General features: G+C 48.4%; 18 non-coding genes across 18 annotated transcripts; all 18 read left to right on the forward strand.

The window, feature by feature from the left end:
• The first annotated feature begins 59 nt into the window (after positions 1-59).
• On the forward strand, positions 60-132 carry Trnak-uuu (transfer RNA lysine (anticodon UUU)). Its single transcript has one exon. It is a non-coding gene; the product is annotated as a tRNA-Lys (tRNA).
• A 138-nt stretch (positions 133-270) lies between these two features.
• Positions 271-352, forward strand: Trnas-cga (transfer RNA serine (anticodon CGA)). Its single transcript has one exon. It is a non-coding gene; the product is annotated as a tRNA-Ser (tRNA).
• Positions 353-1,094: 742 nt separating this feature from the next.
• On the forward strand, positions 1,095-1,176 carry Trnas-aga (transfer RNA serine (anticodon AGA)). Its single transcript has one exon. It is a non-coding gene; the product is annotated as a tRNA-Ser (tRNA).
• Positions 1,177-1,529: 353 nt separating this feature from the next.
• On the forward strand, positions 1,530-1,602 carry Trnak-uuu (transfer RNA lysine (anticodon UUU)). Its single transcript has one exon. It is a non-coding gene; the product is annotated as a tRNA-Lys (tRNA).
• A 138-nt stretch (positions 1,603-1,740) lies between these two features.
• Positions 1,741-1,822, forward strand: Trnas-cga (transfer RNA serine (anticodon CGA)). The gene has a single exon. It is a non-coding gene; the product is annotated as a tRNA-Ser (tRNA).
• Positions 1,823-2,564: 742 nt separating this feature from the next.
• On the forward strand, positions 2,565-2,646 carry Trnas-aga (transfer RNA serine (anticodon AGA)). The gene has a single exon. It is a non-coding gene; the product is annotated as a tRNA-Ser (tRNA).
• Positions 2,647-2,999: 353 nt separating this feature from the next.
• On the forward strand, positions 3,000-3,072 carry Trnak-uuu (transfer RNA lysine (anticodon UUU)). The gene has a single exon. It is a non-coding gene; the product is annotated as a tRNA-Lys (tRNA).
• Positions 3,073-3,210: 138 nt separating this feature from the next.
• On the forward strand, positions 3,211-3,292 carry Trnas-cga (transfer RNA serine (anticodon CGA)). Its single transcript has one exon. It is a non-coding gene; the product is annotated as a tRNA-Ser (tRNA).
• Positions 3,293-4,034: 742 nt separating this feature from the next.
• On the forward strand, positions 4,035-4,116 carry Trnas-aga (transfer RNA serine (anticodon AGA)). The gene has a single exon. It is a non-coding gene; the product is annotated as a tRNA-Ser (tRNA).
• Positions 4,117-4,469: 353 nt separating this feature from the next.
• On the forward strand, positions 4,470-4,542 carry Trnak-uuu (transfer RNA lysine (anticodon UUU)). The gene has a single exon. It is a non-coding gene; the product is annotated as a tRNA-Lys (tRNA).
• Positions 4,543-4,680: 138 nt separating this feature from the next.
• On the forward strand, positions 4,681-4,762 carry Trnas-cga (transfer RNA serine (anticodon CGA)). Its single transcript has one exon. It is a non-coding gene; the product is annotated as a tRNA-Ser (tRNA).
• A 742-nt stretch (positions 4,763-5,504) lies between these two features.
• Trnas-aga (transfer RNA serine (anticodon AGA)) lies at positions 5,505-5,586 on the forward strand. The gene has a single exon. It is a non-coding gene; the product is annotated as a tRNA-Ser (tRNA).
• Positions 5,587-5,939: 353 nt separating this feature from the next.
• Positions 5,940-6,012, forward strand: Trnak-uuu (transfer RNA lysine (anticodon UUU)). The gene has a single exon. It is a non-coding gene; the product is annotated as a tRNA-Lys (tRNA).
• A 138-nt stretch (positions 6,013-6,150) lies between these two features.
• Trnas-cga (transfer RNA serine (anticodon CGA)) lies at positions 6,151-6,232 on the forward strand. Its single transcript has one exon. It is a non-coding gene; the product is annotated as a tRNA-Ser (tRNA).
• Positions 6,233-6,974: 742 nt separating this feature from the next.
• On the forward strand, positions 6,975-7,056 carry Trnas-aga (transfer RNA serine (anticodon AGA)). The gene has a single exon. It is a non-coding gene; the product is annotated as a tRNA-Ser (tRNA).
• A 353-nt stretch (positions 7,057-7,409) lies between these two features.
• Trnak-uuu (transfer RNA lysine (anticodon UUU)) lies at positions 7,410-7,482 on the forward strand. The gene has a single exon. It is a non-coding gene; the product is annotated as a tRNA-Lys (tRNA).
• A 5,916-nt stretch (positions 7,483-13,398) lies between these two features.
• Positions 13,399-13,480, forward strand: Trnas-aga (transfer RNA serine (anticodon AGA)). The gene has a single exon. It is a non-coding gene; the product is annotated as a tRNA-Ser (tRNA).
• A 353-nt stretch (positions 13,481-13,833) lies between these two features.
• Positions 13,834-13,906, forward strand: Trnak-uuu (transfer RNA lysine (anticodon UUU)). The gene has a single exon. It is a non-coding gene; the product is annotated as a tRNA-Lys (tRNA).
• Positions 13,907-23,863: the final 9,957 nt, after the last annotated feature.

Here is a 23,863-nt window from a genome sequence, read left to right on the forward strand (position 1 = left end):
TAAACGACATGAGGCAGTGTGTCCGTAGGATAGTGGGAAGTGACGTGGAGGTAACATGAGCCCGGATAGCTCAGTCGGTAGAGCATTAGGCTTTTAACCTAAGGGTCCAGGGTTCAAGTCCCTGTCCGGGCGGAAATTTTAATACTTTGGTAGCGGCTCGCCTACAAGCGGTGAAAGCACTACGGAAAAAAATGCAGCTACGCCGTTCCCTGGCAATGCAGTGCTCTAAACGGCAGCAGGTGCACGTGTCGGGAGAATCTTGTGCTAGCGGCAGTCGTGGCCGAGTGGTTAAGGCGTCTGACTCGAAATCAGATTCCCTCTGGGAGCGTAGGTTCGAATCCTACCGGCTGCGTGCGATTTTGCGTACAAACGAGCAGAAAGTTTCGCGCACATGTGACATGCATGGGTGAATGCCAATGCAAACCAGTGCCACCTCTCTCAGCAAGACGAAAATTTATGTTTAAAGATACTGAATTTCGCGGCGGGCTCTGCTTCCTATGGCTATCGGTTCATCTCGCACGGAAGCTAGTAATGCAGAAATCCGTCGCAGGCCCACGAGCGCACCGCCGTCATTTCCTCGCGCAGTCGCCGTGTTCGTGAGTACGCACATGCACTTGAAAGTGTTGGACAGAGCGAGCATTCATTTCTTTTTAAGTATCGCAATTGAGTCATTTGAGTGCGGCAAAAGCAGTGGTGCAGCGTGTCTTCTCGTAAGATCTCGCAGCTGCTTGGAAGTATGTCCATCGTTTAAGACGACAGAAAACTAGCGTCAGCGGTGCGTCAGTGGGAAGTCGGTGAAGTCGCCATTGGAGCCCCAAGCCAGTAATTACGACACGCAAATCACTCGCACACATTGCAGCTGTACCACCATGCTTGGCAGAGGGACAGGATAGCTGAGTCAAGCAGAGCGCTAGACCGACAACCGAAAGGTCCCGGGTTTAAGCCCCTGTCCAGGCGAAAATTAATACACTGTCGTAACGGCTACTGTGCTGGCCACGGAAGCACTACAGAAACGAGTGAGGCCATGGCGTTTTCTGCCGCCAGGTTGCTTTAAAAGGAGCAGTTTCACTTGTAGAGAGACGCTGCTGCGACGGGCAGTCGTGGCCGAGTGGTTAAGGCGTCTGACTAGAAATCAGATTCCCTCTGGGAGCGTAGGTTCGAGTCCTACCGACTGCGTTTCGTTTTTGTGTCAAGACGCGAAGAGCGTCTCCAACGGAACCGTGAAATGGGCAAACACGTGGGAAACATTGCATTCGAGACGCTTGTGAATTTTCCAGTTGGCAAGTGAGTGTCGACAAAACACGAAGCTCCTCTGCTTCAACGTATGAGACGTAAAAGCTGCTGCAATTTGATTTTCATCGTGTGTCAGCTTTCTTCGATAGACAGTTACGAGCCCAGCGTGATGAGTTCGTAGAGAGCATTCAGAGGACGTTTAATTAGTAACAGCTCCATGCAATGATTGCCCAACAGTAAACGACATGAGGCAGTGTGTCCGTAGGATAGTGGGAAGTGACGTGGAGGTAACATGAGCCCGGATAGCTCAGTCGGTAGAGCATTAGGCTTTTAACCTAAGGGTCCAGGGTTCAAGTCCCTGTCCGGGCGGAAATTTTAATACTTTGGTAGCGGCTCGCCTACAAGCGGTGAAAGCACTACGGAAAAAAATGCAGCTACGCCGTTCCCTGGCAATGCAGTGCTCTAAACGGCAGCAGGTGCACGTGTCGGGAGAATCTTGTGCTAGCGGCAGTCGTGGCCGAGTGGTTAAGGCGTCTGACTCGAAATCAGATTCCCTCTGGGAGCGTAGGTTCGAATCCTACCGGCTGCGTGCGATTTTGCGTACAAACGAGCAGAAAGTTTCGCGCACATGTGACATGCATGGGTGAATGCCAATGCAAACCAGTGCCACCTCTCTCAGCAAGACGAAAATTTATGTTTAAAGATACTGAATTTCGCGGCGGGCTCTGCTTCCTATGGCTATCGGTTCATCTCGCACGGAAGCTAGTAATGCAGAAATCCGTCGCAGGCCCACGAGCGCACCGCCGTCATTTCCTCGCGCAGTCGCCGTGTTCGTGAGTACGCACATGCACTTGAAAGTGTTGGACAGAGCGAGCATTCATTTCTTTTTAAGTATCGCAATTGAGTCATTTGAGTGCGGCAAAAGCAGTGGTGCAGCGTGTCTTCTCGTAAGATCTCGCAGCTGCTTGGAAGTATGTCCATCGTTTAAGACGACAGAAAACTAGCGTCAGCGGTGCGTCAGTGGGAAGTCGGTGAAGTCGCCATTGGAGCCCCAAGCCAGTAATTACGACACGCAAATCACTCGCACACATTGCAGCTGTACCACCATGCTTGGCAGAGGGACAGGATAGCTGAGTCAAGCAGAGCGCTAGACCGACAACCGAAAGGTCCCGGGTTTAAGCCCCTGTCCAGGCGAAAATTAATACACTGTCGTAACGGCTACTGTGCTGGCCACGGAAGCACTACAGAAACGAGTGAGGCCATGGCGTTTTCTGCCGCCAGGTTGCTTTAAAAGGAGCAGTTTCACTTGTAGAGAGACGCTGCTGCGACGGGCAGTCGTGGCCGAGTGGTTAAGGCGTCTGACTAGAAATCAGATTCCCTCTGGGAGCGTAGGTTCGAGTCCTACCGACTGCGTTTCGTTTTTGTGTCAAGACGCGAAGAGCGTCTCCAACGGAACCGTGAAATGGGCAAACACGTGGGAAACATTGCATTCGAGACGCTTGTGAATTTTCCAGTTGGCAAGTGAGTGTCGACAAAACACGAAGCTCCTCTGCTTCAACGTATGAGACGTAAAAGCTGCTGCAATTTGATTTTCATCGTGTGTCAGCTTTCTTCGATAGACAGTTACGAGCCCAGCGTGATGAGTTCGTAGAGAGCATTCAGAGGACGTTTAATTAGTAACAGCTCCATGCAATGATTGCCCAACAGTAAACGACATGAGGCAGTGTGTCCGTAGGATAGTGGGAAGTGACGTGGAGGTAACATGAGCCCGGATAGCTCAGTCGGTAGAGCATTAGGCTTTTAACCTAAGGGTCCAGGGTTCAAGTCCCTGTCCGAGCGGAAATTTTAATACTTTGGTAGCGGCTCGCCTACAAGCGGTGAAAGCACTACGGAAAAAAATGCAGCTACGCCGTTCCCTGGCAATGCAGTGCTCTAAACGGCAGCAGGTGCACGTGTCGGGAGAATCTTGTGCTAGCGGCAGTCGTGGCCGAGTGGTTAAGGCGTCTGACTCGAAATCAGATTCCCTCTGGGAGCGTAGGTTCGAATCCTACCGGCTGCGTGCGATTTTGCGTACAAACGAGCAGAAAGTTTCGCGCACATGTGACATGCATGGGTGAATGCCAATGCAAACCAGTGCCACCTCTCTCAGCAAGACGAAAATTTATGTTTAAAGATACTGAATTTCGCGGCGGGCTCTGCTTCCTATGGCTATCGGTTCATCTCGCACGGAAGCTAGTAATGCAGAAATCCGTCGCAGGCCCACGAGCGCACCGCCGTCATTTCCTCGCGCAGTCGCCGTGTTCGTGAGTACGCACATGCACTTGAAAGTGTTGGACAGAGCGAGCATTCATTTCTTTTTAAGTATCGCAATTGAGTCATTTGAGTGCGGCAAAAGCAGTGGTGCAGCGTGTCTTCTCGTAAGATCTCGCAGCTGCTTGGAAGTATGTCCATCGTTTAAGACGACAGAAAACTAGCGTCAGCGGTGCGTCAGTGGGAAGTCGGTGAAGTCGCCATTGGAGCCCCAAGCCAGTAATTACGACACGCAAATCACTCGCACACATTGCAGCTGTACCACCATGCTTGGCAGAGGGACAGGATAGCTGAGTCAAGCAGAGCGCTAGACCGACAACCGAAAGGTCCCGGGTTTAAGCCCCTGTCCAGGCGAAAATTAATACACTGTCGTAACGGCTACTGTGCTGGCCACGGAAGCACTACAGAAACGAGTGAGGCCATGGCGTTTTCTGCCGCCAGGTTGCTTTAAAAGGAGCAGTTTCACTTGTAGAGAGACGCTGCTGCGACGGGCAGTCGTGGCCGAGTGGTTAAGGCGTCTGACTAGAAATCAGATTCCCTCTGGGAGCGTAGGTTCGAGTCCTACCGACTGCGTTTCGTTTTTGTGTCAAGACGCGAAGAGCGTCTCCAACGGAACCGTGAAATGGGCAAACACGTGGGAAACATTGCATTCGAGACGCTTGTGAATTTTCCAGTTGGCAAGTGAGTGTCGACAAAACACGAAGCTCCTCTGCTTCAACGTATGAGACGTAAAAGCTGCTGCAATTTGATTTTCATCGTGTGTCAGCTTTCTTCGATAGACAGTTACGAGCCCAGCGTGATGAGTTCGTAGAGAGCATTCAGAGGACGTTTAATTAGTAACAGCTCCATGCAATGATTGCCCAACAGTAAACGACATGAGGCAGTGTGTCCGTAGCATAGTGGGAAGTGACGTGGAGATAACATGAGCCCGGATAGCTCAGTCGGTAGAGCATTAGGCTTTTAACCTAAGGGTCCAGGGTTCAAGTCCCTGTCCGGGCGGAAATTTTAATACTTTGGTAGCGGCTCGCCTACAAGCGGTGAAAGCACTACGGAAAAAAATGCAGCTACGCCGTTCCCTGGCACTGCAATGCTCTAAACGGCAGCAGGTGCACGTGTCGGGAGAATCTTGTGCTAGCGGCAGTCGTGGCCGAGTGGTTAAGGCGTCTGACTCGAAATCAGATTCCCTCTGGGAGCGTAGGTTCGAATCCTACCGGCTGCGTGCGATTTTGCGTACAAACGAGCAGAAAGTTTCGCGCACATGTGACATGCATGGGTGAATGCCAATGCAAACCAGTGCCACCTCTCTCAGCAAGACGAAGATTTATGTTTAAAGATACTAAATTTCGCGGCGGGCTCTGCTTCCTATGGCTATCGGTTCATCTCGCACGGAAGCTAGTAATGCAGAAATCCGTCGCAGGCCCACGAGCGCACCGCCGTCATTTCCTCGCGCAGTCGCCGTGTTCGTGAGTACGCACATGTACTTGAAAGTGTTGGACAGAGCGAGCATTCATTTCTTTTTAAGTATCGCAATTGAGTCATTTGAGTGCGGCAAAAGCAGTGGTGCAGCGTGTCTTCTCGTAAGATCTCGCAGCTGCTTGGAAGTATGTCCATCGTTTAAGACGACAGAAAACTAGCGTCAGCGGTGCGTCAGTGGGAAGTCGGTGAAGTCGCCATTGGAGCCCCAAGCCAGTAATTACGACACGCAAATCACTCGCACACATTGCAGCTGTACCACCATGCTTGGCAGAGGGACAGGATAGCTGAGTCAAGCAGAGCGCTAGACCGACAACCGAAAGGTCCCGGGTTTAAGCCCCTGTCCAGGCGAAAATTAATACACTGTCGTAACGGCTACTGTGCTGGCCACGGAAGCACTACAGAAACGAGTGAGGCCATGGCGTTTTCTGCCGCCAGGTTGCTTTAAAAGGAGCAGTTTCACTTGTAGAGAGACGCTGCTGCGACGGGCAGTCGTGGCCGAGTGGTTAAGGCGTCTGACTAGAAATCAGATTCCCTCTGGGAGCGTAGGTTCGAGTCCTACCGACTGCGTTTCGTTTTTGTGTCAAGACGCGAAGAGCGTCTCCAACGGAACCGTGAAATGGGCAAACACGTGGGAAACATTGCATTCGAGACGCTTGTGAATTTTCCAGTTGGCAAGTGAGTGTCGACAAAACACGAAGCTCCTCTGCTTCAACGTATGAGACGTAAAAGCTGCTGCAATTTGATTTTCATCGTGTGTCAGCTTTCTTCGATAGACAGTTACGAGCCCAGCGTGATGAGTTCGTAGAGAGCATTCAGAGGACGTTTAATTAGTAACAGCTCCATGCAATGATTGCCCAACAGTAAACGACATGAGGCAGTGTGTCCGTAGCATAGTGGGAAGTGACGTGGAGATAACATGAGCCCGGATAGCTCAGTCGGTAGAGCATTAGGCTTTTAACCTAAGGGTCCAGGGTTCAAGTCCCTGTCCGGGCGGAAATTTTAATACTTTGGTAGCGGCTCGCCTACAAGCGGTGAAAGCACTACGGAAAAAAATGCAGCTACGCCGTTCCCTGGCACTGCAGTGCTCTAAACGGCAGCAGGTGCACGTGTCGGGAGAATCTTGTGCTAGCGGCAGTCGTGGCCGAGTGGTTAAGGCGTCTGACTCGAAATCAGATTCCCTCTGGGAGCGTAGGTTCGAATCCTACCGGCTGCGTGCGATTTTGCGTACAAACGAGCAGAAAGTTTCGCGCACATGTGACATGCATGGGTGAATGCCAATGCAAACCAGTGCCACCTCTCTCAGCAAGACGAAGATTTATGTTTAAAGATACTAAATTTCGCGGCGGGCTCTGCTTCCTATGGCTATCGGTTCATCTCGCACGGAAGCTAGTAATGCAGAAATCCGTCGCAGGCCCACGAGCGCACCGCCGTCATTTCCTCGCGCAGTCGCCGTGTTCGTGAGTACGCACATGTACTTGAAAGTGTTGGACAGAGCGAGCATTCATTTCTTTTTAAGTATCGCAATTGAGTCATTTGAGTGCGGCAAAAGCAGTGGTGCAGCGTGTCTTCTCGTAAGATCTCGCAGCTGCTTGGAAGTATGTCCATCGTTTAAGACGACAGAAAACTAGCGTCAGCGGTGCGTCAGTGGGAAGTCGGTGAAGTCGCCATTGGAGCCCCAAGCCAGTAATTACGACACGCAAATCACTCGCACACATTGCAGCTGTACCACCATGCTTGGCAGAGGGACAGGATAGCTGAGTCAAGCAGAGCGCTAGACCGACAACCGAAAGGTCCCGGGTTTAAGCCCCTGTCCAGGCGAAAATTAATACACTGTCGTAACGGCTACTGTGCTGGCCACGGAAGCACTACAGAAACGAGTGAGGCCATGGCGTTTTCTGCCGCCAGGTTGCTTTAAAAGGAGCAGTTTCACTTGTAGAGAGACGCTGCTGCGACGGGCAGTCGTGGCCGAGTGGTTAAGGCGTCTGACTAGAAATCAGATTCCCTCTGGGAGCGTAGGTTCGAGTCCTACCGACTGCGTTTCGTTTTTGTGTCAAGACGCGAAGAGCGTCTCCAACGGAACCGTGAAATGGGCAAACACGTGGGAAACATTGCATTCGAGACGCTTGTGAATTTTCCAGTTGGCAAGTGAGTGTCGACAAAACACGAAGCTCCTCTGCTTCAACGTATGAGACGTAAAAGCTGCTGCAATTTGATTTTCATCGTGTGTCAGCTTTCTTCGATAGACAGTTACGAGCCCAGCGTGATGAGTTCGTAGAGAGCATTCAGAGGACGTTTAATTAGTAACAGCTCCATGCAATGATTGCCCAACAGTAAACGACATGAGGCAGTGTGTCCGTAGCATAGTGGGAAGTGACGTGGAGATAACATGAGCCCGGATAGCTCAGTCGGTAGAGCATTAGGCTTTTAACCTAAGGGTCCAGGGTTCAAGTCCCTGTCCGGGCGGAAATTTTAATACTTTGGTAGCGGCTCGCCTACAAGCGGTGAAAGCACTACGGAAAAAAATGCAGCTACGCCGTTCCCTGGCACTGCAGTGCTCTAAACGGCAGCAGGTGCACGTGTCGGGAGAATCTTGTGCTAGCGGAAGTCGTGGCCGAGTGGTTGCTGCGAGCGGACGTGCCCGTCGCGAGCTCCGCTAGCAGCTGTGTTTACTTCGTTGGTCGCCGTGGTCTGCAGCGGCCTGGTATCTTTCCTCAGTGTCTTCCTTCTTTTTTGTAAGTTTTATCGTATTTATTGTGGAAAATGGTGACGTACAACCGATCCAATACTATTCAGTTGTTGTTTGATCGCGAATTTGCGCGTCCCACGGCTTTTGAAATCCATCATTGGATCAGATCGGAATTGCAAATAGACCCAGCTTTGCTTGATGGTGTTCACTTAGATTTTATTGTTAATTCAGTGTTCTTGAAAATCCTGGATAGTGACTTATGTGAGCGTTTGGTGGCCTTCAATGGCGGGTTTCGGAAATTTAAACATGCTGATGTGAATATTAGTGACGTGAAAGTGCTACATGCCGTCTATGGTATACGAAATGTGAAGGTTTTCCATCTTCCTTTTCAAGTGCCCTTAGATGAAATTCGCCGTGCATTAAGTTTATATGGGAATATATATGCTGTCACTAAAGATTATTGGTCGTCCGCGTATGTTTATCAATGTGATAACGGCGTACGTACTGTGCGGATGGACTTAAAGAAACACATTCCGTCTATCGTGATCATAGGCGGCCATAGGGCTTTCATCTCCTACACCGGCCAACCTCCAACGTGTTCTCTCTGTCATTCCACTGAACATATGCGGAACTCCTGTCCCCGACGGCGCCCTGTACAGTTGCCCCTAGAAAACTCAGGTAGTTACGCAGGTGCCCTCCTTAGAGGTTCTCCGCCACCGGCTGAACCGCAAGTTCGTGCACCGGCTGTAGCGGGTATGTCTATTCGTCCTAGTGTACCTGTTGTTCCACATACGCCTGCTGCCGACAATGTCCCCGACGTTAGCTCTGAATGTCGTCCGACCGACCGCTCTGCTCCGTTGCTGGAGACGACTTGCGTGGATTCACTTGTTGATGAACGTGTTCAGAATGTTCCGGAATGAGGTGCTATTACCGCCGCAGTTTGCGAGGCCGCGCCTACTACAATGGTTCTCAAGAGTGAAACGTCCTCCCCATGTGATGTTGCACCCTCAGTGTCTGTTGTGTCGGTCATCCCTGCTGGGGATTGTGCACCTACTGCCACTCCTAACTCCAACCCATTCCCCAGTAACATTGCTGCTCCAGCGAATACCTCGAGCATTTCTCCACCTCAAGTGGAAAATTTCGTTATGGATGTAGAACCGCAGTCTGCTACCTCAGTGGGGAACGTAAAGACCAAGTTGCAGGATACCGACTTTGCCACGCAACGCGAAAAACGAGTGCGAGAGCAAAGTCAGAAGCTTAAGGGTATGCTAGGGAAGGGTACGGGCAGTCGAGAAATTTCGCCCCCGTCGAAAAAGTTGATTACAGACACAGAACCTCGTAAACAGCGCAAATCGCAAACTCGCGCGTCACGGAAATCCCCGTCGGGTGACACGACCGGCGGCAGTCTGTCGGACGGAGACACGACCAACCCTGCGCCGCTCTCCTGGGCGGACGACGTTGACATGTAACTGCCACGGTACCCTGCTTTCCGCCTCCGGTGAGTCTGCGCCTTACCGGTGACTCCCTTTCAAAAATTTATCTCTGCCCCCTACACCCATGCGTCCTCTGGCTTCATGGTTAAAATAGCCACATTAAATATCTACTGTATTGCGGCTCCTCAGAAATTGCAAGTCTTGGCAAATTTTATCCAACATTATCAGTATGATTTTATTTTTCTGCAGGAGGTGAGCGTTGTGTCCCTTGATGTTTTAACGGGGTATTCCGCTATCTATAATATCGATCCCGCAGCTCGATGTGGTACCGCTATCTTATATAAGTCTGCAGAAGAGCCGACGCGCGTCAAACGACTACCGACCGGCAGAGGGATCTCGTGCGTTATCGGAGGCATGCAACTAGTTAATATTTACGCTCCGTCTGGCACCAGTTTAAAGAGGGCGAGAGCGAGATTTTTCATTGAAGATGTTCCCGCCTTGATTGGTAGCCCGACGCTGCCCGTCGTGTTGGGGGGTGATTTTAATTGCGTGATTGCGGACAGTGATCAGTTTCCCACGGCTCATAAGTGCGCCGACCTTGATCGTCTGATTGCGAGCTTCCAGTTAGCAGATGTGTGGCGTGTTCTCTATCCTCAACAGCAAGTCTTTACATATTTCTATCGAAATGGGGCTAGCAGACTTGATAGGTTCTATGTGTCGACCTGCATAGCGGATCATCTAATTAGTGCCGCCGTCGCCCCTGTCTGTTTTTCCGATCACTGCGCCTTCTTCTGCGACCTTCGCGCGCCGCAACTCCGCCAGTTACGTCGGTCTCGGGTATGGAAGTTTAACGTGACCCATGTCCGTACCCCTTCGTTGCGTCGGCAGATTTATGATACGCTCTCTTTCTGCGGCGAAAAGCAGGCTAACTATGCCTCGGTTGTCAGCTGGTGGGTTCACCTGGCCAAGCCGTCTATCCGTGCTGTTTTAAAGTGTTTTAGCGCCGAAGCTGCGCTGTGGAAGCACAGAACCACTGAATATTATTATCAGATTTTAAAAGATGCCGTCTCTCTACCAACTATTGTTGATGAGCAATTTCTGATTCAGTTAAAAGCTGTGAAAGCCCAAATTTTTAAATTGCAAGCCCAAGATTTTCAGGGCTCCTTACTTAGAAACCGCTGTGTAGGGACTTTTGATGAGTCACCGACTATTCACCATATCGAAAGAGAGCGGAGACGGGGCGCTACTAAATTTATTCGGTGTCTTAGACTGGAGACTGGGGAGCGACTTACCACTGAGAGGGACATCCGTGCGCACATTTTTGCCCATTTTAGTGCCGCGTTCCAACGTAGCGACCACGATAGGGCGGCCGCACACGTACTCATGGGTGAAATGCGGAACCTGCTTACGCGTGAGGACAATGACACCCTCCTTTCCGCCATCACGACGGAGGACATGAGCGATGCACTCAGATCATCTGCTAGAAATAAGTCCCCAGGCCCTGACGGAATTCCTTTAGAATTCTATCTCGAGTTCTGGGATGCCTTAGAACCTATCCTCACAAAGATCGCAAATGAATTGTTGAGTGGCCTTCCGTGTCCGGCAGAGTTCCTAAAGGGTATTGTCATTCTTCTCCCTAAGACTGGTGGGGCTGACAGAGTTGAAAACTTCCGCCCTATCACGCTGTTGAACAGTGACTACAAGCTTTTTAGCAAATGCGTCGCAACCCGGCTGAACACTGTGATGCGAAAAATTATTAGCCCTTTCCAGATGTGCGCTGTGACAGGGAGGGGTATCCTTGCTGCCGTGAGCACGTATAGGGACGTCGTGGCTCATACTGCTGCCACACGGACTCCAGGGGCGATTCTATCGATTGATTTTAAGAAGGCCTTTGATAGGATTAACCACGATTACCTCTTTGCCTTGTTAGGTCACATCGGCTTTCATATGAACTTTGTCTCCGCCCTTAAAAGTGTCCTAACGGGAGCGTCTTCTCGCATTCTGATAAATGGTACCCTTTCGACTCCCTTTAAGATTGCAAGGTCTGTGCGGCAAGGGTGCCCGCTCTCTATGTCCCTCTTTGTTATCGCTCTTGACCCCCTCCTCCGCCGAATTGGGCGCACTGTCAGTGGGATCGATGTAGAGGGTGTCCGGGCGTCGTGCGTTGCGTACGCCGACGATATCGGCGTCTTTATACGACAAGAAAAGGACATCCGTTTAGTTAAACCTCTTTTCAGTCTTTTTGCCCAGGCTACAGGTGCGGAACTGAACCCGCATAAAACGGTGCTACTCCCAATAGGTCCTTGTCGCAACTATGCCGCCGATTCATGGTACACCAAAGCTGCCTCCCTCATGTTGCTCGGCATTCACTTCTTTGCTTGCCCCATAAAGATGGCCGCCCATAACTGGCGCCGTATTTGGACGACTGTCCGGGGTCTCATGGTCCGTCACGCCACCAGGCAATTACATCTTCTACAGCGTGTCGAGTTGATCAATATTCACATTCTGGCTAAAGCGTGGTATGTGGCTCAAGTGCTCAACGTCCCACCACCGTTGGCACGCACGATCAGCCAAGCAGCACACTGGCTGCTGTGGCGTGGTCATATTTTCAAGGTGAAACTTGCCACATGTACTCAGCCTCCGTCTCGCGGGGGAATAGGTCTCGTAGATGTCAGAAAGAAATGTTCTGCCCTGCTTATTAACCGTATTTCCACCATTGTAGAGAACAGCCCTCACAGTACGACGGCTGCCCTCTTCCGCGCCCTTGAGCCCGTTTCTGACAGTGCACCGATCAATGTCTTAGGGATACATTACAAGCTTGCTGTGTTCAGGGAGTTTTTCTTGTCCCGAAGTTATCATGTTTCACTAGCTCGCGACCGCAGGACGCGGTCTGCAACTTCTTTGTATCGTGAGATGGTCGGTTTGCCACCACCGAATACCTTACTACGTCAATATCCCCACAACAACTGGGTTCTTGTTTGGCAAAACGTCAGCAACAAGTTGTTACCGCCGGAAGTGCGAAGCACGTGGTATACGGTCATCACTCACTTAAAACCATTTTCGCAATCAAAGCGAAATGCTACAGTGTGGATTTTAGGACACACCACCTACGCTATCTTTGCCAACAATATTAGTGATCCAGTCGATTACTTATTTTATCTGTGGGAGCGCCATCAAACGCTCCGGAGGACAGCCTCATATCAGAGGTGTTTTCAGCGCTTTTTGCAAATCCCCATTGAACAGCAATTTCGGAAAGTCTTCAATATGACACCGACTGTTCTCCAACCTTAATGACGACGTAGATCATGGTCGACATGTTTGCTTGTTACGACGATGGAAGCAGAAGAAATGTGTTTGGTACTTTACTGCATCTGCTGTTCGCCTTTCGGCGTCCCTGTGTTTTATCAGACAAAAAAAAATCCTGGTCACGGCACTTTTTAAAGTTCTGCCTTCCTGTCGCTGCAATGACGATAGTGACCCAGTGTTTGAAATCACGGTGCCCTCCTGATTGTTTGCTCATATTCCACAGGCTGCAGGTGGCACTACCGATTCAATATCAACACGCGATGCCGCCGCACCAGAGCACTGGCAGCTGCCTGTGTAGTTAATCTCTATTCGAAAAGTGCAGTGGTTTGAGGTTCTATAATAAAAAAAAATTAAAAAAATAAATAAATAAAAAATGTCCTACCGACTGCGTTTCGTTTATGTGTCAAGACGCGAAGAGCGTTTCCAACGGAACGGTGAAATGGGCAAACACGTGAGAAACATTGCATTCGAGACGCTTGTGAATTTTCCAGTTGGCAAGTGAGTGTCGACAAAACACGAAGCTCCTCTGCTTCAACGTATGAGACGTAAAAGCTGCTGCAATTTGATTTTCATCGTGTGTCAGCTTTCTTCGATAGACAGTTACGAACCCAGCGTGATGAGTTCGTAGAGAGCATTCAGAGGACGTTTAATTAGTAACAGCTCCATGCAACGATTGCCCAACAGTAAGCGACGTGAGGCAATGTGTCCGTAGCATAGTGGGAGGTGAGATGGAGATAATATGATCCCGGATAGCTCAGTCGGTAGAGCATTAGGCTTTTTAACCTAAGGGTCCAGGGTTCAAGTCCCTGTCCGGGCGGAAATTTTAATACTTTGGTAGCGTCTCGCCTACAAGCGGTGAATCACTACGGAAAAGAATGCAGCTACGCCGTTCCCTGGCACTGCAGTGCTCTAAACGGCAGCAGGTGCATGTGTCGGGAGGATCTTGTGCTAGCAGCAGTCGTGGCCGAGTGGTTAAGGCGTCTGACTAGAAATCATATCCCCTCTGGGAGCGTAGGTTCGAGTCCTACCGACTTCGTTTCGTTTTTGTGTCAAGACGCGAAGAGCGTTTCCAACGGAACCGTGAAATGGGCAAACACGTGGGAAACATTGCATTCGTGACGCTTGTGAATTTTCCAGTTGCCAAGTGAGTTTCGACAAAACACGAAGCTCCTCTGCTTCTACGTATGAGACGTAAAAGCTGCTGCAATTTGATTTTCATCGTGTGTCAGCTTTCTTCGATAGACAGTTACGAGCCGAGCGTGATAAGTACGTAGAGAGCATTCAGAGGACGTTTAATTAGTAACAGCTCCATGCAACGATTGCCCAACAGTAAACGACATGAGGCAATGTGTCCGTAGCATAGTGGGAGGTGACGTGGTGATAATATGAGCCCGGATAGCTCAGTCGGTAGAGCATAAGGCTTTTAACCTAAGGATCCAGGGGTCAAGTCCCTGTCCGGGCGGAATTTTAATACTTTGGTAGCGGCTCGCCTACTAGCTTTGAAAGCATTATGGAAAAGAATGCAGCTAAGCCGTTCAGTCGGCTCTCAGCCGTGGCAACGTGCGGACGGCCCCGCGCGCCGGCTTCGTGCTTCGCTGCAGGCACTGTTTACTTCCGCGTCGTAGCTTTAAGGCTTGTGTCCGTCTACCGTGAACATGTCGAGCGCTTACCGCCGTGCGACCCTCAAAGTTTCCTTCCCAGCTGAACATGCGCGTCGTCGTGCACATGAAGTTGAAACGTTCCTACGTAAAGAAGTCCGTTTAGATCCTACCCACGTTCTCGATATCCATTTTTCGATCACGAGTACTTTCGTTCATATTAAAATGACAGACACTGAGGTGTGTGAAGATGTTATTCGGTGCCATGCCATTGGACTTAAGTTCAAATACTCTGATGGTCACGTCGGAGCTGTAACACTTGAACTCGCAGAGTACGGTCAACGCACGATTAGGGTGTTTGAACTACCTTTTGAAGTGCCGAAGGACGTAGTTGTCTCTGCGTTACAACCATACGGTAACGTCATCGGTTACGTCGAGGAAAAATGTCAAACCTTCACGACCTACCATGTCTTTAATGATGTGCGTCAGGTCAAAATTGAACTGACAAAACATATACCATCATACCTGACAATTGGCGGTGTGCGAGCCATTGTCACGTACGACGGCCAACCCCGAACATGAGCGGGTTGTGGACAAGAAGGCCACGTCAGATCCGCCTGCATGCGACGCCGCCTGATCCAGACCCCGGTCGGCGAGGAAGCGTCCCCAGCGGTGATCACTCAGATCCCTGTCACATATGCCAAGGTTGCCCAGGAAGGTAGCACCTCTACACAGGGTCTTCCTGCTCCGTTGACGTCGTCTGATCAGGTAGATGCAACCGCTACTGAGATTCCTTCTGAGGTGCCACAGACGCCAGATCCTGACCTGCCGCATCATCGCAGCACTGTGACTGAAAATGCTACTAAGATGGACGTTGATCCGGGAGTGGTACCTACTTCTGCTTTCCTTCAGACTGGTCCGGAATCAGACAAAAGCCACCCGCAATCAGACTCGGAACGACCTGTTCGAAAACAAGGGTCGACACGAAAGAGCAAGAAACGTAGTCGTACACCCCCACATGAATCCATTCTACGGATGGATACAGGGGATGCAGAACCCAATATGGACGACAAACCGCTCTATGATGACCAAAAGTCTGATGCGAACGACCCGCCACAGGCGATCACAGGCAACGACCACCCCTCCTTATTGGCGCCGTCGCCCTCACAGGTCGACGTTGAAGACAGTCTATCCGCTGAGCCGGAATATCCACATGGGAGATGCACACAGCCGGTACCCTACCGCAGTGTCAGTCTCCAGGGCAGACGACGTGGAGATCGAAGGGACTGGGGTGGACGGTGCTGATGATGGGGCGCCCCCATCGGTTGCGCCCTCGCCCGCAAACTCTCCACAATAGCTACCTCTTCGGCGGACCGACAAGATCCATGACCTCTCGCTCCTGAAGAAGCAGCCTCACCTGTGCCTGTGGGACTCCAACACCAGCATTATCGTGTCGCAACGATTAACCTCGCGACCATTCGTGCGCCCCACAAACGAGCGTTGCTCCGCGATATGATTTATGATGCGGTCATTGATATTGCGCTTTTTCAGGAAGTGCATGTCGCCGATTTTTCACCACCACATGGCTTCACGGCGCATCTTTCTCCCGCTTCGGACACCGGTAGTGGTGTTGCCATCATCTTACGAGAAGGTCTTCCAGTCTAAGATGTCCTATACCTCCCCAACGGCAGAGGTATGGCCCTTACTCTCTTTGGTGTACGCATCGTCAACATTTATGCGCCGTCGGGCTCCAATCACCGCAGTGAATGCAATGCCTTCTTCGCAGATGAAATTACACCCCTTTTTATGGAACCACACGATGACTGGGTCATGGGTGGAGACTTCAACTGCACCCAGCGACCTCAGGATCAACTGCCGCGTCACTCACCACGCGCAGCTCTGGAAACAGTCGTAACGCGGCTACAATTTGTCGACACGTGGAGACATGTTCACGGTGATCTTGTGGGCTTTACGTACTACACTGCGCACTCCTCTAGCCGACTGGATCGCATCTACATCTCGCGATCCCTAATTCAACACACTCGACAGGCTGAAATCGGGCCTGTTGCTTTCTCAGATCATGAGGCTTACTTCTGTGACGTTGTTCTCACAAGACAGGCAGTATGGCACGGACGTGGTTTATGGAAACTGAACACGGCATTTCTTAATTCACCTGACTGTCGACTTCTAATAGAAGACACTTGGATCTCAAGTAATAGACCCCGTCTCACGTATCTGTCTACCATATCCTGGTGGATCCAGTGTGCAAAACCCGCTCTTCGAAAAACTTTCATCCGTTATGGCAAAGATGTTGCCGCCTGGGGGAAGAGCACTATGGACGTTGTAACCTCCCCACAAAAATAAAATAATGTAACTTCCCAACAGTGAAAATATAATACAACGTGACAAACCTATAACCTTTCAATAATTGACAGTCAATTTAACCTGGTAAATTTAGGACGTCAGCAATGCTGCGTCATGGCCCTGATACATCATTCTGAATAAACTGAAAAATTTTACCTTAGATCGCCGGATAACGCGTATATATCTGCTCCTATAAGAAATTTCCTGGCGCAGCTAAGTGCAATGCTGGCCGATAGATTTGCTTATATAAAAGGAAAGAACTGATTTTTCTTTTCAATAATCGGGATGGCCTAGGATTAGAGAAATTAGTGAATTCTTTAAATTGAGATGAATGTCAGAAGTTACTTTTTATGAGAATGACTATTATTAACAGATTTTTTTTAAACATTTACATGGGACTTGATGTAACAATACTACATATGCGCGAGGCTGCTTTTACCTTATCCTACAACGCTCAGGCTCCGCCATCGCTGCACACGACCGGCCCAGCCAACACGATACACCAGACACGACTGCTCGCTACCAACAACATACTCCTACTGCCACACAGTTCCTACTGCAGTCAATACTGCTCTTTGGTCTCAGATTCTCTTCTAGCTTACATATCGCAGGCAGAGCGTGAGCAATACATCGAAATTACATCAGCTCGAGTGCGCTAGCAACAAACTCTTTAATCATGGACCTCTTACATAACCCTCCACTGGGGGGCAAAAATTCGGCAGCGATGGTGAGTCAATTGGACTTGCCATGAGCAAGAAATTGTTCTATTATCTATTTAGTTTACTAAGGCTACAATCACAAAGTATATACACCATTGATAAGTGCAGAACATATTAAGAAATTAAATAAAGTGCACATGCACTGAGTACAAAACATATTCAGAAATGACAAAATATATACGCACTGAGAACAAAATATATTAAAAAATAGAGTGCACACGCACTGAGAAAAAAACATATTCAGAAATGACAAAGTATGTACACAATGAGTACAAAATATATTAACAAAATAGAGTGCACACGCACTGAGTACAAAACACATCATTTTCCAAGAATTTGAATGCACTGTATAAGCCTTTACGATTTTACAGGAACTAGGAAAGGAATGGGAAGAATTGCATCATGGTTGTAGCACAGTAGGTTGCATGTAGCTGCCCTGAAAGTCCATATCTTTCTACAGAAGCACAACACCAAGTGAGACAATCTGAAGTTCTCTTCCCTGAAGTAGCCAAGACACTGAAATGTTGTATTAATATTCAATGTTATCATTTTGGTAGTACATTAGGTACACCAAACAGTGGGACCATAATAACATCTCCATCGTTCAAGGTGGTGGACAGCTTGATATGTCAACACCATATTCTTGTAGAATCCATACTCTTACAGCAACGTAGAATTAGTGCAAAAACCAATATAGTGCTCCATGATCATGAGGATGGACAGGATAAACGGATAATGCAGTAATTAGGTCAGAAAGTGAAGGACACATTAAGTCTTATGCTAGTCATCATAGAATTACACTAGTGTATCAACCGATATGAACAATATTGAGTATTACGAAACACTATTCATAACTCATCTGACTGAATCAGTGGCATTCATTGGCCAGTTACAAAGTATTCATACAGTGTTACGAAACACTATTCAGTGTTATTCACAAGTCATCATTTAAAACAGGAGCTAATGAGTTACTGACATTCATTGCCTAGTTACAAAGTATTCATATAGTGTTACGAAACACTATTCAGTGTTATTCACAAGTCATCATTTAAACAGGAGTTCTTGAGTGTAGCATCAAGCTACTGGTGTTTATACACTCCTGGAAATTGAAATAAGAACACCGTGAATTCATTGTCCCAGGAAGGGGAAACTTTATTGACACATTCCTGGGGTCAGATACATCACATGATCACACTGACAGAACCACAGGCACATAGACACAGGCAACAGAGCATGCACAATGTCGGCACTAGTACAGTGTATATCCACCTTTCGCAGCAATGCAGGCTGCTATTCTCCCATGGAGACGATCGTAGAGATGCTGGATGTAGTCCTGTGAAACAGCTTGCCATGCCATTTCCACCTGGCGCCTCATTTGGACCAGCGTTCGTGCTGGACGTGCAGACCGCATGAGACGACGCTTCATCCAATCCCAAACATGCTCAATGGGGGACAGATCCGGAGATCTTGCTGGCCAGGGTAGTTGACTTACACCTTCTAGAGCACGTTGGGTGGCACGGAATACATGCGGACGTGCATTGTCCTGTTGGAATAGCAAGTTCTCTTGCCAGTCTAGGAATGGTAGAACGATGGGTTCGATGACGGTTTGGATGTACCGTGCACTATTCAGTGTCCCCTCGACGATCACCAGAGGTGTACGGCCAGTGTAGGAGATCGCTCCCCACACCATGATGCCGGGTGTTGGCCCTGTGTGCCTCGGACGTATGCAGTCCTGATTGTGGCGCTCACCTGCAAGGCGCCAAACACGCATACGACCATCATTGGCACCAAGGCAGAAGCGACTCTCATCGCTGAAGACGAAACGTCTCCATTCGTCCCTCCATTCACGCCTGTCGCGACACCACTGGAGGCGGGCTGCACGATGTTGGGGCGTGAGCGGAAGACGGCCTAACGGTGTGCGGGACCGTAGCCCAGCTTCATGGAGACGTTTGCGAATGGTCCTTGCCGATACCCCAGGAGCAACAGTGTTCCTAATTTGCTGGGAAGTGGCGGTGCGGTCCCCTACGGCACTGCGTAGGATCCTACGGTCTTGGCGTGCATCTGTGCGGCGCTGCGGTGCGGTCCCAGGTCGACGGGTACGTGCACCTTCCGCCGACCACTGGCGACAACATCGATGTACTGTGGAGACCTCACGCCCCACGTGTTGAGCAATTTGGCGGTACGTCCATCCGGCCTCCCGCATGCCCACTATACGCCCTCGCTCAAAGTTCGTCAACTGCACATACGGTTCACGTCCACGCTGTCGCGGCATGCTACCAGTGTTAAAGACTGTGATGGAGCTTCGTATGCCACGGCAAACTGGCTCACACTGATGGCGGCGGTGCACAAATGCTGCGCAGCTAGCGCCATTCGACGGCCAACACCGCGGTTCCTGGTGTGTCCGCTGTGCCGTGCGTGTGATCATTGCTTGTACAGCCCTCTCGCAGTGTCTGGAGCAAGTATGGTGGGTCTGACACACCGGTGTCAATGTGTTCTTTTTTCCATTTCCAGGAGTGTATATGATATCATGTAAGTGACATAAGACATATTTAAAATGTAAGACATTGGAACTATTACTCAAGGTCGGTAGTCCAATAATACATAGACATAATGGAATCAATACACAGAAAATTTGCATTATCTTTAGGACTAAAAATATGTATTAAACTGGTAGCATTATTTAGTTGTTTACTGGTAATAGTTGGGACTCGTAATAATTTTTTTTTAGCAATTCATTGCACTGGGATCAATAATTAATTGCTGGGGCATGAAAATATTTACTTTTGACTTATTGCTGGAAATGAGGATTATTGACGTCATTCGTTATGAGTCAGCTGTAGCAAGGTTATGAAACAAGTACAGTATATGTGATCACATTCATAAATGATAGACACAACTGGGTAAAACAATGCAAGTACTAGAATAGGTTTAATAAGCAACAGGTTTAGTAAGTATCATGAAAAGCATCTCCTGGAAAAAATACAAAGTGGATTATTGAGCTGAAAGGAGAAATGCATGATATGCTGAAAAGTAGTGAACTTCGAATTAACAGGTAATGAAACGTGTACTTAATATGTATGTACTCTAGCTGTCTTTCCCAAAACATTCAGTCATTATACTATGCGACATAAGACATACTGTCAAAAGGAACTGCAACAAATACTTAAATAACTACATAGCATTTCTTAACTAACAGTAAATATTATCATCATCTGTAAAGAAAAACTTCATTATTCATATTAACCATATTCTTCATATAACTATTCATCATCATTTATCATCATCTGCAAAAAATAGACACTTCATTATGCATATTCATGTTACCATTTACTTCATACAACTATTCATTATCATTCATTACTTCATATAGTATAGAGTTTCTTACTTCTAGCATATTTCATCACTAAAATTAACTTCTGTAGTTCTGTCTGACAGTCTGCATCAATCGCCTTGTATTCTGAAAGAAAAATAATTAGTCAAGACTGCTATCATACGATGTGTATAGTATATTCTGGTTAATGCTTGTTAATTCTGATCCATTTACTCTTCATGACAAGATATTGCATTTTCTATCCTTCATTCTGATGGTAAAATTTCCATTTCATAGTAAACCACTGTAGTTGTTTAATTCATTTCTTTAACACGGTATTGCTTTCTGAAAAATGATGAATATGGATTAATATCTTGCATTTAATTCATATACCCATTAAATAAAAACTTGTTTCTAGTAATATAATTAAGCATACGGCATAGCATGACAGCAAACGTATTAGGTCAAAAACATAGACAGTTTTCAAGTGTACACACAGTATCAATGTAGTAGCAAAAAATGTAAAGTAGTCAAGATGTTGAGATATCATAACGCAAAATGTCAATGTCAAATGGTGTTTGTTACATCGTAAACATTTCAAAGTGTATACAGACAAAAAGTCTACTTTCGATAGGAAAACAATCGTACACACACAAAAAATCGAAAATGTGCACGGTCTGATATATAACGACAAGAAAAGCGACCTGCTAACCTTACCTTGCCAGGAAAAAATACACTCCTGGAAATTGAAATAAGAACACCGTGAATTCATTGTCCCAGGAAGGGGAAACTTTATTGACACATTCCTGGGGTCAGATACATCACATGATCACACTGACAGAACCACAGGCACATAGACACAGGCAACAGAGCATGCACAATGTCGGCACTAGTACAGTGTATATCCACCTTTCGCAGCAATGCAGGCTGCTATTCTCCCATGGAGACGATCGTAGAGATGCTGGATGTAGTCCTGTGGAACGGCTTGCCATGCCATTTCCACCTGGCGCCTCAGTTGGACCAGCGTTCGTAATGGACCTGCAGACCGCGTGAGACGACGCTTCATCCAGTCCCAAACATGCTCAATGGGGGACAGATCCGGAGATCTTGCTGGCCAGGGTAGTTGACTTACACCTTCTAGAGCACGTTGGGTGGCACGGGATACATGCGGACGTGCACTGTCCTGTTGGAACAGCAAGTTCCCTTGCCGGTCTAGGAATGGTAGAACGATGGGTTCGATGACGGTTTGGATGTACCGTGCACTATTCAGTGTCCCCTCGACGATCACCAGAGGTGTACGGCCAGTGTAGGAGATCGCTCCCCACACCATGATGCCGGGTGTTGGCCCTGTGTGCCTCGGACGTATGCAGTCCTGATTGTGGCGCTCACCTGCACGGCGCCAAACACGCATACGACCATCATTGGCACCAAGGCAGAAGCGACTCTCATCGCTGAAGACGACACGTCTCCATTCGTCCCTCCATTCACGCCTGTCGCGACACCACTGGAGGCGGGCTGCACGATGTTGGGGCGTGAGCGGAAGACGGCCTAACGGTGTGCGGGACCGTAGCCCAGCTTCATGGAGACGGTTGCGAATGGTCCTTGCCGATACCCAGGAGCAACAGTGTCCCTAATTTGCTGGGAAGTGGCGGTGCGGTCCCCTACGGCACTGCGTAGGATCCTACGGTCTTGGCGTGCATCCGTGAGGCGCTGCGGTGCGGTCCCAGGTCGACGGGTACGTGCACCTTCCGCCGACCACTGGCGACAACATCGATGTACTGTGGAGACCTCACGCCCCACGTGTTGAGCAATTCGGCGGTACGTCCACCCGGCCTCCCGCATGCCCACTATACGCCCTCGCTCAAAGTCCGTCAACTGCACATACGGTTCACGTCCACGCTGTCGCGGCATGCTACCAGTGTTAAAGACTGCGATGGAGCTCCGTATGCCACGGCAAACTGGCTGACACTGACGGCGGCGGTGCACAAATGCTGCGCAGCTAGCGCCATTCGACGGCCAACACCGCGGTTCCTGGTGTGTCCGCTGTGCCGCGCGTGTGATCATTGCTTGTACAGCCCTCTCGCAGTGTACGGAGCAAGTATGGTGGGTCTGACACACCGGTGTCAATGTGTTCTTTTTTCCATTTCCAAGAGTGTACATAAATGAGCTGGTGGATAACATCGGAAGTTCACTGAGGCTTTTTGCAGATGATGCTGTGGACCATTGTCGGAAATTACTTTCAATACATGCCCTACATGAAATAAAAAATGTTTTACAAATGCATTCGAAATAGATTTAGCAGTAGCTTTGCGCAATGGAGTGAAGGTAACAAATTTCGAAGTGAGCTCAACAGCGACAAAGATGTAGCAAAAACCTCTATTAGTTCTGGGAATGGGTCCAAAAATGTCTACAGCAGCCATGTGTCTCAATTTAACAGGTACAATGGGATGTAACGGAGGAATATGTGAACTCGTGTCTGATTTAGCTTTCTGGCAGATTTTACATGACGCTAAATCTCGTCGAATACGTTTCTCCATGTTGGTAAAATAACAGTTCTGTCTCAGTATAAGAAAACATTTTCTGGCTCCATAATGTGCGTAACTTAAATGAGTATACCAAATTAATTTGTTAACAAGTTCATCAGGAATACATAATAACCAGTTGTTGCCGTCAGGGTGAGAGCGGCGAAACAGAATGTTATTGCGTACCGTGTAATGGTTTCTAATGATAACGTTATTCTTATCTTGCCAAAGGTGTTTAATTTGTTTCCATACGTTGTCTTTACTCTGCTCTTGTGCTATGTCTCGTAATGACGATGAAATGAAGTTTTCAAATACGACTTGTTGAATATACATGAGGCTAGAATTTGCTTGGCAGAAGTTGGTTACGATGTCTTGCTGATTGTTGCAGAGCGCATGGGATAGTGCGTCTGCTACAATATTTTGTGTACCGGGAATGTGAACAATTGCAAAATTAAATTCCTGTAAATAGAGTTTCCATCTGCTTAATCTCTCATGTGTAAATTTAGCGGAAAGTAAAAACTGGATAAGCTCTATGGTCTGTGTAAACGGTAGTATGTCTTCCATAAAGAAAATGCCTAAATCGGGTAAATGCCCATACAACACATAATGTTTCAAGTTCTGTAACAGAATAATTGCGTTCAGCAGGTGACAGAACGCGACTTGCAAAAGCGATGTTTTTAATTACTGTATTACCGTTCGTCAATTAGGCTGTTCTGTTGTTCGAATTTCGTGTCTACTTTCGCATTCAGTGTGCGTGAAAGTCCTGCTGACATTAATTTAAACTCGTCGCGTAACTGTGTTGCGTTTGCAGAACATTGTTTAACGACTGCACTAATTTCATCTCTAAGTAATTTAGTTGTGGCTGCATGTGTATTACTTAATTCTTGTGCAACGGATCTAATTTCT

Source organism: Schistocerca gregaria, chromosome 3, assembly GCF_023897955.1.
Source record: "Schistocerca gregaria isolate iqSchGreg1 chromosome 3, iqSchGreg1.2, whole genome shotgun sequence".
Taxonomy (NCBI): Eukaryota; Metazoa; Arthropoda; class Insecta; order Orthoptera; family Acrididae; genus Schistocerca; species Schistocerca gregaria.